The sequence below is a fragment of the Anser anser genome, assembly GCF_964211835.1.
Source record: "Anser anser genome assembly, chromosome: 16".
Lineage (NCBI taxonomy): Eukaryota > Metazoa > Chordata > Aves > Anseriformes > Anatidae > Anser > Anser anser.
Genome location: NC_139737.1, coordinates 14,207,402 through 14,222,107, shown reverse-complemented (window position 1 = coordinate 14,222,107; position 14,706 = coordinate 14,207,402).

The following is a 14,706-nucleotide window of genomic DNA, read 5'->3' as shown; positions in this document are numbered from 1 at the left end:
AGTTTGTGCTTATTTGGAAAGGCAAGATTTGGGATGTGGAAGCTCGACAATGCTCTTATGCCAACCCCCGGTGTCATTTGGAATTTCGTCCCAACAGCTCATTCATAAATTAGGATGCTGCCTTGATCACACCTTGCTGGTACAAGGACAGAGAGGGGAAGTGGTTATCTATAAGCAGAAGTTGTTTAAACCTCCCTTTAGGAATGCATTTTCATTTAGGATTGTACTAGAACATACACTTCAAATCCCACTCCAATAAAATTAAAGTGCATGCCCAGATCCTGGCTCATCAATGTGTCTGGTAAATTCCTCTTGCAATTTTCAGGGCGCTACAGCTCCTCCTCTTTTCACTCCAGCCCTTATGTCACTGGCATGACCACACAACTGATCTGAGTTGAGTTGTAGGGCCCAGGAACTGTTTTTTCAGTTTCAGTCCTGGCTTCTTGAAGTCTAAGGGGGCAGTGTGAGATTGGGAAGGAAAGCACCCCTAAAATGCAGAAATGAATTATGATGGAGCGGCACTGCTGGGAGAATGTGCCAGAGGGGAACACGCTGAAACAGAATGGTTATTTGGAGGATCCCAAGGTGACAAGTAGGAGAGCTAAATAACCAGTCCAAGAAGGCCAAGTCTTCCTGGTAAGTGATGGAAGACCTAATTGGTCTGGCTGCCTTCTGGAAGAGGACATCTCCTCCAGGGGGGAGCTGGCCTGCACTGTGGAAGCAAAGGGGGCAGGTTAGGAAACACGGAGAAGCCCCACCTGCACTGCTGGGCACAGATTAAATCCCAGAAAAACAAGAGAGCTCTTCAGCCAAACTTCTGAGGGCTACGCATTTTTGTTCTGGGTTCCTCCACTGTGAAAAGGGGCTGTTTTAGAAACCTGCAGCTTGTTTGGCGAGATCCCCCAGAAATAACAATTGCAGGCAGGTACGTGAGGAAAGGACGTCATTGGTAGAAAAAAAAGTATTTCATTTGCGTTTCAATCAGCACCTGGAGGGAAAAATGATCCAGGAAGGTGATCTAAAGGACTGCTTAGTTGGTACACGATTCACACGCAGCAGGGTGATGGAGAATGTGAAAACACTGGGTTCAGAGGTCTCAATCCAACGTGGGAGGCAAACAACACCTTTTCCCTCGGGGGAGCCAAAAAAATGACATGTGCGAGCATGCAAGTCCTTGCAGACAGGCTTGCCGCCCTGAGATAGCTCGGTAAGTACAAGACACAAGAAAAGAGAACATCTATATGTACAGAAGAATTGCTTCAAGCGGTTCTGCATGTTGCGAGGAGCAGGGAGGTGGCAGTCCTGAGCCGAGCCTGGGCTCCCCGGCAGAGCGTGGCTGCGCTCCTTCTTGCATATGCCTCGGTCGTACATAACACTTATTGCTTCACAAATTGCAGGGATTATTTTCTCTTAACTGCTAATGGTTTTAGAGACTGTAATTGGGGGTAGTGCTTGGTAATTTAGTGCCAGAGGGGAACGTACCTGGGCAGGAGACGAACTTTTTTTCTGTCTATGTGCTCAGGCAAACGCAGTTACAGGAGGAATATGGCAAAGAGACAGTTCATTTACCAGCTCCTCACTTTTCTGTGCTGTATTGAAAGTATAACAGGTTTGGAGTGTTTTCTAGTCAATGTAATTAAGAAAAGATTTTTTTTTATCAATCGATAAATCACCCATATTTCATCTTTTTGTAGTGTTTGTGATAATACCTAGTGTTCTCTTCACAACTATAGTGGGAAGAATTCACTGCATTTAGTACATCAAAATTAAGGAATAAAACAATTTAGTTACTATTACATGTGCTGTGTTGAATTACACCCTGAAATTACTGCTTTCAAGCCCACTGTCTGATATTTTGCCCCCTTTATTTATGTGTGATTTTAATCAGGACATTTATCAGCCCTAGTTTAATGTATTAGGGTTTGATTTATTTAGCAATGCATACATTTATTTACATTTTAGCTTCCAAGTGAGTCATTCTTCTGACTTTGCAGTCAAAGGTTAAACAGTTCGATCCATCCTGGGGCAGACGCAAAATGCGGAATAAACAACTACAGAGAAAGTGCACACTACCAAAAAGCAGGATTAACTCTAAATTTACACCCCTAACAGGCAACGCCCATTCAGCATCACAAAACCAGTCTGCACAGTAACAGATTTTTTTTTTTTTCCTCAGATAAGCAAATTACTGTAATTCATGTGGTGGGATGAGAAAAGAAAATACCCCATGAGAGATGGGGGTCGAACATCCAAGCGCGATGGGGGAAAGCTTGTCTTGTTACCTGCTGTCCCCAGATCTCAGCTTGGTGACAACCTGGCTCCTGCAGCTTTTGGCAGGAGGCTCGGGGAGGTGGATGGGTGCTGCCCAGAAGAGGAGCGGGGATCAAACCAGAGCAGCGCAGGCAGGATGGGGGACCGGGGCTCCTGGGCTCCCCTTTGCCTGGTGCTCCTCACTGATGGGGACGGGCAGCTCTGCTTGTCAACGCTTCCTGGGCGCTTTGGGATCCCTGAACAAGGTGCTAGGAGGCTTGTGCTAAATAGTCTTCTTCACACTCTGCTTTGGGAGCAAGCAAACTCATGTTCTGCAGTTCTAGAAATAAACCACGATATTTTGTTAATCTGGAGCATATTTTATACTTTATATATACATGTATTTCCTAATATAGTTCCAGTAATTAAATGATTAGCTAATATATAGGATATATATCTTCTTTTTTTTTTTTCCCTCTTTCTCTCTAATTTATTTGCTTCCTAATTAACAGAGGTAAAGGGTTGCATACTTTATTAATGCAGATGGTTACTCATTTCTACTTGTTTAATAAAGCCATGTCCTGGCCCTGGTCAGGATCCTGCTGTGCTGGATAAAGGTAAAGCAAAGAGAGACAGAGTCCATCTTGACCTCCCGTGTGCAGCAGTCAGTGCCCTGGTCAAATCACCTTATTGCAGCATGCATTCTATCACTGGGCAGATCCTGCCCATATTGCCTACATGGTGACTGCAAACCATCTTCTCCCCTGTTCTTTGGGGATGTCCAAACCAGCCTACACCCACCAGGGAAGTAATAGTTCCTTGGGGAAAATCCCAAATGTGCAAAATTGTGCCAGGAGTCTGAGGGAGGAGGCGACCGCACACACAGCGCTGGTCCGGGAACCCCACAACTGTGTCAGCAGGGACTGGGCTCACCAGACACAATGGATGCCCAAAGGTGTAAGTCAGGAATAATTTCGCCAGTACTAGGGGGAAGTCAGTATCAGGAACACCATTAGAACCAACCTGCTGTATGACAGGCGTCCCTTTGCTTCCTTCTTCTGTTAAAAGATGCTTTTGTATCGCATTGCTATTCCCTTCACAGGGGAAAAAAGAAAAGGCCTCCCTGATTTTCTTGAAGGGACTCAGAGATAAAGACTGATCACATTTCACAGTAATTGGACCTTCATATCTATAATTGCATTGATTTCTCCTAAGTTTCAGGCATCGACTACAGTGAGCGAGAGCATTGCAGCAGCGTATGTCTGCCAAGAATCCTTCTGCACTAGGGAGGTGTCAGGCTGGGAGGCTCACTGTAGTTTGGTAGCCGGCGTTGCAAATTACTTTATGAACAGTTTAATGCATTTAAGAGGGCAATAATTTCAGGTCCTACCGTGCAATTTGTTGCAGTGGTGCAGAAACGTACCTAAAAACTTCCAGGGTGAAAGGAGGCAGGAGAAGGAGGGAGAAGAAGGGAGAGTGAAGAGAGGGAGGCATTGCAGGGGGAGAAAAAACTAATTGTTTTAATCGTGCTTGATATTGCACAGTGAAATTATAATTAACTTAAGAAGTCAGTCAAAAGCAGTTAATAACTGGGGTGCAACTTGGCTGATCTGAAGTGGTATGCGGAGGGGAGAGGAGATGACGGCTGCAGGGCTGAACCAGGTGAGCTGAAGCAGTGCAAAGGCCCTCCGGGAGGTTTGAGAGTCTACAGGAGCAAGGACCTGCACACACGTCTGCAGCTCAGCCTTTGTCAGGAGTGTGTTGTTCCTGCTTCACTTCTGATGGTGGATGGAGAAGCACTTCCAAAGGAAGATCATCTGCAATCTTCTCAGTAACATCCCTTTTTTAGCTCACCTGAGGGCAAATCTTTTCAAGTGATGTTGTTGCTGTCAGAAGATATGAAGTCATTAAGATGAGAGTGTGAATCCTGGTCTTTGCTTATTTTCCTAAAATCTCTGAGAGTATGTATGAAACTGTGAGCAGGGCTCGAGTTATACAGTCTTCATTGCCCATGTTCTGTGTGTATGCAAGGGTTAAGGAGCAAATCACCTGTGATGATGACAGTGTCCCAATGATATGAATATCCCAAAATACATATACAGAGGTAGACAGTGCTGAGTCCTAGTGGAGGCCAATGGTGATAAGGGTGGTGGCACTATAGCTAGCTCCGCAGCAGAAATATTTGTCACGGAGAGGATGCACCTAGGACAGCTGAGTGCATACCACATCTTGGTGTCACGGAGTACCCTAGTGCAGCAGTGGCATTTATGTTCACAGTCCAGAGAATATACAGGGAGTGCTGGGTGATGGCAAGTTATTGGCCTGTACAGAAAACCTGAGGGGGAGGAATTAGAGCAGAGTGGGAACAGGTCTGAAATCTCTCCCCAGGAACCACATGTGGACCAAAGGCCTGCGGGCACCAGTGCAGCACAGCTGGGCCAGCTGCACTGCCTGCCGTCATCCCCGGCCTTATAGCGAGAAGGAGAGGAGCTGGTGGCCATCACAGGAGTAAATACAGCACCAGCACACGTGTGGGTGCTCGGGGTGGGTGTTTGGGTCAGCTTTGCTCACTCTGGGCTTTGCTGCCTCTCCCAGAGCCGTGGCCCCGAGGCAGCTGCAGGACAGCCGTGCTAGGCCGAGCTGGGTCAGTGCTTCCGAGCAGTGCTGCCACGCACCCTAAGCCCGTCTTCCCTGGTAGTCCCAAGGCCAAGAATAATCCATTTGTTCACAAATGCCCTGGAAGCCATGGAGAAAAGGTGGGGAAGGGTCTTGGACAGTATAAAGAGCTGGGTGTGCTGTCCCCCTCCGGGAAACTTCCATCGTGCTTTGCCCTTGGTGCTGCACATCTACTGGAAATGAGCTGTGCTGGATTGTTTTGTCTTATGCATTCATAACCACCTTCAGAAAATATTACACAAATAACTAATCTATTAACTAGGAACTGGCAGACAGCTGGAAACTTCCTTAGAAGATATCTGTCTGTCCAGCTCCCCATCCTACAACTGCTTTGGTGAGGGACTACTGGAGGAGAACCAAAATGAAATAAAAAGCCCTAAAAACATTAAAGGGTTTCTTCTACACCCCGTATTTTTTATTTTATTTCTCATCAGTATTTCTGTGACAACTCAGCCCCAGCAGCCCCAGGGGACAGGGCAGGGAGCCGAGAAGGAGTGGAAGTGCCCTTTGACTAAGTGGGCATTAAATGTTGGCTAACAACCGAGAGACGCCGTGTGACTGGAGAGAGGGGGCAAGTTAAAAAGAAAGAAAGAAGAGCTTTTCAATATGAGCATTCATGTAGTTTTGACAGGAGCAATTTATCACAGCTATGAAAGGCGGCTCTGCCTCCACCGCTGAAAGACAGCCTGGTTAAACTTTTACCTGCCCCTCTCAAAGGGTGGGGAGGGATGGCTCCCTGCTCCGGTGATGCATCTTTCTGCGGGGCCTGGGGGAGGGCAGGGTGGCGGTTCCCAAACAGCTTGTGCCCATCTGTTCTGCACAGAAAGGAACCCTGACAAGGAGGGGGAGGAAGCGTGCGAGCAAGGTTGGGCAGCTCGTCCCGTGGTGATGGGGTTTGGGGCTGGGGTGGGAGCAAGGCTGTGAGCTGCAACCCCTGGGGTGCTGCAGGGTAGCGTTGAAAATTTCGCTACTCCCTTCAGCTACTCCAGAAAGAAGAAGCATTGCAGAGCGATGCTCCTAGCTAGCGAGGTGACCTGACATTTTGGGGTGTGCACGATCGGGTAGGTGGCGGTGGAAGCAGGGAGCACAGCAGTGGGGCTTGTGTGCAGGAGGAAGCACAGCCCTGTTTGTGAGAGGTCCTGTTGGCATCCCTAGAAATTGTTGGGAAGAAAGAGAAGGGATTGCATTGCAGAAAAAAACAAACAGCTGAGCTATTCTTTTGCGGGGTTAAGCATTCGTTCTGTCCCAGCTCACAGCAGGTGGGAGCTTGGGCTGGGGCTCCTGTCCTGCTCTGCTTTTTGGTATATTCAAGTAGATTGAAGATTTCCTGAAAAAATAATTTTCTTCTGAAAATAATGGTCTGTATAAATCAAAGCATTCCACTGCACAGAATGGATTCGTTTTAAATTTTCAGTGGTAAAATTTTCCATAGCCAATGTTCTTCCAATAACCATCTGGTGTTAACCTACATGGTACTGTTTTTTCAATATTTTACATGTTGTATGCTAAGCATTATACCATTGCAATGTCTATATTTTACATTGTATAAAAGCAAGCAAACAATACTAGAATTAAACTTCAAATACGTATCAAAATTAAACTTTATTTTACCCTTCAAAAACTTCAGAGCTTTCCGTGTTACCCTCTCCTTCAAGAAAGATAGAATGACATTTTGAAATCTCAGACGTGTAGCCACATCTGACTCCTGGCCTGCCTCCTCCCCATGGATGTGGTTCGGTGATATCTGTCAGCACCTGCCCCTATTCCAGTGTGAGCAGGACAATTGGTATTGTTAAGGAGAGGAATGTGTAAAGCATTTCCCACGTTGCAGGATGAAATCCAGCAGTGCTGTTTCACCAGAATAAAACCCCAGCCAACTCCTGTTTGATAGCTCAGCAGTTCCCTGACTGTGACACAGTACATCGAGTCATCAGGGACAGACAGTCACACACCAAGGAGTTGTTCTCACCTAACTTTAACGATCTCAAATTTAGGCTTCTTTTTTAAGCCAGTGATCTGGCTTCTCTCTAGAGACAAGAGAGAGAAAGAGAAGATGCAACTGCAGAAGACAATCTGTTCCCCTCTTAAATGCAACACCTAACACATTGCAGAAATTAGCTGAGGGTCAAATTCGTCTCTCTTATCCTCTGTGTGTTGAAGTCCTGTCTGAAAGCTTTGGAACTTTTGATCACATTCACACAGCTTCACAGAAATAGAAGTTGTTCCGAGGACTGTTCTGAGAGCCCTCATGCCAGAGACTATGACCGCATTATATTCGAAGCAGAAGGGCATTAAGCGTACAGATATTCCCACCAGGCTTTTCATGTCATTAATTGGTGATCTTCCAACTCTGAAATAACATTTTTCCCCCTCACATTCCTTATTTCATTATCCCCAGTTCAATACACATCAGCGCAGTATGAGGCAAACTAGTTAGATATATTAAGAATTATTTAAATTAGAGAGAGATATATGGGTAGTTAAATACTCAGTCTTCTATTCTACCCTAATTATGTACCAAATTACACTCAAATTATACCCAAATATAGATGTTGGGAGGTAGCCCTGAAATTTACAGGAGGTATCAGGAGGAGAAAGGTGAAATTAAGCAGGTGGTGTCGGTAGATCTGAACTAATGCAATACGGAAACCGTACAGGACTATCATTTTCCATTGTGTCCCACTATTACCAACGTTTGCTTAAAATTTCTTTGCAAACAAGACTCGGTAATGAATGTATGTCTTTCTTCCTGGTAACTGTTCTCCAAGTTGGGAGGAAGCAGTTTATTTTTCTAATGAAAGAGATTTTTGCTCTTGATTTTAATGCTTTTCTGATTCTCCTTCCTCTTTGTGAAAACAAGGGTGTCCCAGCAACAAAGCAGGCTTGTCACACAGCCCAGAGATCGGGGAGGCAGTGGGACAGGCTGATGCCTCTTGAACTGGAAAGCATCTTGCAGCCAGCATCCCATGCAGCAGTTTTGGTTTGTAATTGCTCTGGCTGCAAGTTGGTGGTGCTTTCATGGCGATGTTGTAAGCCTGCACTTCCCTGACACCTATATAGGTTAAGCTAAGCTGTTTCTACACCCATACCTTGATTTACTTGGTAAGAGTTTGGTACTCTTAAAATGCTTTCTAGGAGATAACAAAGACCAACTGAGCTCTGAAAAGAGTTGCATTGTCTGGAATTTCTTCCTTGAAATCCTCTTCTCCCAGTGGACAAAAGGAGAAGCTTTGCTCCTCAGCATGATGCCAGCCTGGTTTGGAGAGTGAAGGGAGATGACAGTGTTGCACAGCAGCCAAACACACCACTGCAGCTGCTGCTGGTGTGCTTCTGCCACGTTCTGGCTCTTTACCACCACAGCCTGTGTCGAGACACCCACACGCTGCTCAGCTGGAGAGGTGCTTCTGGCATCAGCTTTGGGAAAAGTAGCAGATGGTCCCAGAATCCAGGTGTCCATCCAGGAGAAATGAGTAGCAAACTCTACAGCTGGGGGAAACATCACTGTTCTGCTCCTTCTTGAAGAGGAAAACCCTCCCCCAACCCAAAATAAAAACCCAAACAACCCCCAAGTCTGCCAGCATGATAATTATGGTCTTTGAGGACCTCAGGATCCAACACCTACGCTCTTGCGGTATTAAGAATATCTCTGTGGCAGAACGCGCTAACAGCAGGTCTAGGAGCAGAAGAAACAGATCTCACCTCACACCCGAGGTGTCCCTCCCCTTCGGCAGCTGCCGGTGAGAAATCTGAAAACGTATTGTGAGCCTGACGGGTGGCGTGCACCTTGTCTCTGCTTCTATGCACAGCTTTGGGAGGAAGCGGCTATAAATGCCACCCTCTTCCCACGGGCAGGGGTTATGACCTTGGTTAGAGCTGCAGCAAATGGTGGAGGAAGTTGAAGGTGATCCTTTCCCACCCAGAGAGCAGCCAGAGCCTCTGTCCTCTGGGTGCTGATAGAGCCCATGGTGTCAGAGAAATGGAAACCCTGGCTGTGGGCTGCGGTGCCTTGCTCCTGAGCATGAACAAATGTGGTGTCAGTGCTGGACCAGACATAACTCTGCTGAGAATAATACGGGTGTTGCATGGAGGACAGGATGGCAAGACCATTGGTGACTTCTCCCAGATGGCTGTCTGTGATTCTGTGAGCCTGTTTGATACTCACCTATGAATCCAGTTCAGTGCTGAGAAATTAAAAGTGAGGGACAAACCTAGAGACTGGCACGCGCAGCTGCATGCTGGAGTGAGGGCAGAGAGCAGCGGATGCTGCTGGGAAGCTTCTCCATTGTGCCATGCACTAACGCAGACAGATAAAATACTTTTTTTTTGATGAAAAATCAAAAAATCCCACTTATAAATTGATGTAGGCAGCAAGTCTCATGTCCTACAGAGCATCAGACTGCCAGTGAAGGATATTCCAGAAGAAAAGCAGCCGGCTACTTAGTCTTGGAAGTATTCATGAAGCAAAGCTGGTGTTAGCGTTGCTGAGGCTGATACAGAGCTGGAACCCTGAATCTGTTTTGCCTTCAGCCGTGCAAGAACCCAGAGAGATGAAAGCCTCTGGTGATGGACCCTGACCTCCCTGAGAGCTCCACAGCGAAGGCAGAGAGCAGGGCAAGGTGGGCAGGCAGCAGTCTTACAGCCCACGGCCCCTCTGGGAGAGCAGTAGAGAGGACGCAGACACTTAGGGCAATCTAGAAAAAACATGCTCTGTTTTCTGCATCTCTTTCACAGGATAATTGCCACCAACCAGAAGTAAGTGTATGTCTGTGCAAATTGTGTATTTACATGGAACTGACACTTAGACTTCACTATTTTTCATGCTGTTACAGAGCAACTTGCTTAGCAAATAATAACTATTTGGCCTTGCAAATGAAACATTTCTGATGTGCTGCTGCAACAAAAGGCAAGGTAAGAAATGCTGCTGGCACAGGCGTGCCCTGCCTTAACTTTCCAAGAAATGCTGCACAGGCACAGGCAAGCAGTGGTGCTGCAGTGGAGACTGTCTGAGGAAAACCAAAAGAAAACCAAAAATTTCACTCTAATTTGCACCCGAATGAAAATAGATCACAGTTTATTGATGGACAAAGCGGTAGCCTTGATCGTTCTCGACTCTCTTCTTTGTCAGCAGAACACAGACATACAGAAACGCAGCACAAAGTACGCCGGGCAGACCAGCAGCATCGCTGCTCGCTGCCTTGCAAGGTCCATCCTCTGACATTAGCAGAGTGAGGTTGTGTTTTGCCCTGTGTTGTGTAGCCTTTTTATTTGCTTGTTTATTTTGAACATGGTTCCTGGACAGTCTATAGCAGCTTGTGGCTTGACATTTGAAATCCAACCTCTAAGTGGCACCGGCTGGTTCTGATTTGACACTTAGGTCACATATTACAGCTTTATTTTCTTGTTGGACAAACTTGGCTCTGAGAATTAGATGTTTGCTTGGTCCACATAATCCCATTTAATCCCTCTTTTAAATTTAGCATTGGCCACAAAAATGTTGGGAAAGGAACTCTAGCTTTCTTAGTATCTGTACAGAATCCAACAGAGTCCTAATATGGCTGGGACTAATGTCTTGTGCTGTAATTCTACAAGGAAACAGCTAATACACTGGTTCCTTGTATATTACTTTAAAATACCTGATTATGAAAGGAAAGGATCTGAATTCAAGTTAAAGCAAATTTGTTTAAAATATGAATATTTAATTTAAAATATCATTTTTTTAATAGATTACTTTTCTAGCCCCTGCTTTTGTCTTTCTGCTCTGCCTGTCTCTCTCACACTATGGCAGGATCTGACCATGTCCACCATATCCTAAAATGCCCGACCTGGCTTTTCGTGCTAACGTCCCTTTGCACACCACAGATGCACCTTTCCAGAAGCGAAGAAGAAATCTATTTGCATCCAATCGACTGAGCGCTTTAAGTGCTGAAACTAGTAGACCAAATGAGTTTATTAGATTATCATTGCGGAAGTTAATAAAGAATTAATTTCTCTTCATGTGACATCCAAAGGCAGTTATTTCTGCGGCCTGTCCATTTACACAAAGCCAAGTATTTGTCAAGTGTCAAACTCAATTCCCATGACCCAGGCCTCCTCAATAATTCTGGATTAGGAATACCCTTAAATGACATTACAAAAATTTTATTCCAAGATGCATTGAGCTCTTGGGACTACTCAGGAATTTCAGGTTAGTGAAGGTTATGTAGTCAGCAAAAGCTTGTTGGATACAAGATCTGGAATGGAAGGAGTCTGTCTGCTATGCTTTTGTGACAGGGGAAGGCAGTGTGTAAGAGAGATGCCGCAGATTTCCAAGAGAGAGTCTTCTGTTATGTTGTTTTTCCCTTGGAAATGATGCAAAGGGAGCTTATCTGCATTGCAAAATAACCAGACAGGGTGATCTCCAGCGAAGGCAATGCTGTAGGAAGGGCAGCATGGGTGCAGGGAGGAGGAGGAGGCAGAATAAAGTCATCAGCCGCTGCCGTGGGAATTACGGGCTATAAAACCTCTTCATTCACTGAAGGAGTTGAGATTTTTGCATGCTCCCAACTACTGAGTCAGATGCAACTTGAAAGGAAGGGGAACATCTTTTTGGTTTGATGTGCTCAGTAGATTTACCTCTAACCACAGAACGTACTGGGTAGACGCAGAGCCTCCTCTCAGTCCTCTAAAATGGAGATGGCGTGGGATGGGACCTAGACGGATGATCTATGCCAGACATCACTCTACCCATCAGAAAAAAAGAGAATCCTTGTGCATACATTGACATTATTGCATTTCAAGGTTATATGAAAATGGAAAGCTAGATGGTAATCAGCAGGAAGAGGTGCTGAGCACTGGGCCCCTTTGGTTGGGATAATGCACCTTTAAGATTTAAACGGACAGTCTCAAGCATTGTTTTAATCATTACTAATTTTTCCTTTGAAGGAGTCACTCCATCATCTCAACAAATGAATTTCTCTCCCTCCCCTTCATCTCCTCCACATCTCGCCTTCCTCCTTATTGCCAGGACATTACGAATGCTTCTACCCAGCCTTCTGATTAATGCTGAAATAAATATGCCAGAGAATCGATGGGCAGGATCTTCAGTGGGGAATCTTGCCCTGCAAGTGTCAGCATGCAGGGAAAGCAAGACCTGGCAGTATACTTCTGCTCCTCCATCTCCATACCTGTGTCCTCTTTGATGATGCGGGAGATTGTTGTGACCAGGGCTGGGGAACAAGAGTGGGCATTTCCCACCCTTGCTCTGAGAAACAGCTCAGTGATAACTTTCTGCCCAGGAAAGCTCATGCAGTTTTGGGGGCGAGACCTGGATTCAGCTCCCCTAACACTATGGCCTGAAAAGTGTCCAGGGTGCAATGATTTTTGCTTCACTACAGCTGCCTAGAAGTTAAGTGACTAATCCAAGTTTACAGTCTAGACTTCCTCGACTGTCCTGGGAAAAAGGCAGGATCTCCAAAAAAACTGATTCATCTGCCCTGAGACGCTTGCCCTAGACAGAAAGGGTGAATCGTCCTTTGGAAGCACCCACCTCCTCCCTGCATTACAGAAGAAGTTCGGGCTACCAGCCTCGATGAGGTGCCCAGCCTGGACAAGCTATGGTAGTGAGCTGTCATCCTGCCCGCACCTTGGCCACATGAGTAAGCTTGAACCAAATCCTGTCAAAAACTTGTGGGCAGTTTTATACAACAGTCTTAAGAAAAGCAAAAATTGAAAGAAAAGAAAAGCAGACATAACGTCCACAACACATTTGAAACACAGATTGAAGCAGCCACTCAAAATTAATTGTTTATTCGTGCTTAGTTTCAGCCAGGTGTAAGCTTGTGATTAAAAGTAAGGATGTGCTGGGTTGCTTTGATGGACTGGGATGGACAGGAGTGTTTCTCACCACCTTTGAAGTTGTGTGTATCTACCTACCATAAGCATCTGAGATCAGTGAGAGGGGATGTGCCACTTGTTACGGGTTGTTTATGGCCGCTTAAAAGGTCCATGTTAGGAACTTAAATGCAAATGTGATTTCAAATGTTTCAACTTCTGGACTCTCAGATTTTTCTGTGCAAAAAGTATCTGCTTAACTTCCCTGCACAGGAGTTACGATTGCCACAGGTTCTCCCCAGACAAATCTGCAAGGGTCATTCAGCCAGTTATTTGAACGGGGAACTCTCGTCCCTGTGTTTGCAGTCAGTCGCATTGCCCATGGAAGTGGAGGCATGTGGCCCTGCCTGTTTGTTTGTTTGTTTCTTTGTTTTTCTTCTCACCTACAACAGTTCCCCAAGAGGACTAAACAAAGAGCAAACTAGAGCTCAGGGGCATCTGAGCTGTGCTGAGGATCTCCACCACCTCTTCACCACCTTCCCCTCCCTTCTGCCCACATTAGCCTAAGTGGGCAGCATGGCACGAATGCACAAGGGCCTGTCATTAACAGGCACAGCAAAGATAATGAATAATTTCCCCCTAAATATTATTCAAGTATGTCGGAAGTGAGAAAATCAAAGTGGGTGCCTTAAAAACAGGCAGGATGACACAAACTGCTGTGAAACCTCAAAGACCCTCTTGCCAGAGTTGCAGTGCTGAAGCTTAACCTGTTTGTGCCATGCCATCCGCCTCAAACTTCGCCCCTCACGTGGAACCCCAGGCCACAAGCGCTTGGGCAGCCTCCTGAACTCCAGCCTCTGCCTCTGTGACGCAGGCACAGCAGGCACAGCAGGCAGCCGGTGGAGAGGGAGGAAGATGGGTGCCCACAGCATGTTCCTGAGGTGGCTGCTGTCCTTGGCAGCAGCTCCAAGGTGGCTGGACTCGGGTTGGCTTTAAACAGCCCAGCTCCGCAGCGCTGCATCCCGAGGCTCTCTGACACCGCAGTGTCACAGAGGGCAGGATGAGGAGACCGTGGTGCAGAAAGAAGGGTTGTGCACGAGGGAAGGGGTCTGTAGTAGGGATGCTGTCCTCTCTGTGCCTGATTGTCACTGGAAATGCAGCTGCTCTGGAGCCACACGTTTTCAAGGTAGAAAAAGGGATCTCAGGGCTAACCTTTTCCTTTTTCCCAGGAGTCTCAAGAGGTGACTTTGATTTAGAGCTTGGCTAGCCTCCTCCTAGTGAAACTCCTTCTTTTCTTAGAAGAAAATTTCCTTGTCTTTTAATATCCAGCAAAGCCATGCTGGCAGCACACACTATGAAATTCCTCCCAGCCAGGAGCCTGCAGCATGGAAATGTAGAGTGGAGCCTCGGGGCCAGCAGCTAGCCTCAGGCTTTGCTTCATTGCCTTGGGCTACCAAAACCTGGCACCAGAACGATAACTAAGCAATGTTAGTGAGGGGTGGCATTGCCCACCGACATCGAGGCATGAGGTTCAGGAGCAGGGCTCCTGATGCAGGAGCAGCACCATGAAGCAGTTTTTTTTTGTTTTTTTTTTTTTTTTTGGGAGAGTGGGAAGATGATGAGTGCCAGGAGCTGACATGAGAATGATGCATGTGGGAGAAGGGGGGGTTGCTTATGTCCCCAAACCACTGTGGGGGTTTAGCAGAGCCCTCAGGAGAAAGCAGCTGGGGAAGGGTTAAACTTTAACCAGCTGCACTGGCACCAGGCAGCCCCACAGTGCCTAAACGGAGCCTGAGCAAGGAGGATGCTGAGCTGCAGGGCAGCGTGTGGGTGAGAACAAGACGGAGATGCTCTCCCTGCCCTATCCACCCTCAGGCTGCAGCAGGAGCCTCTGGAGGGCTCTGCCCCATCCTGCGTGGGTCCATCCTGGTGCAGAGCTTCCTCGGAGAGCGGCTTTGTCTCTGGGTCATT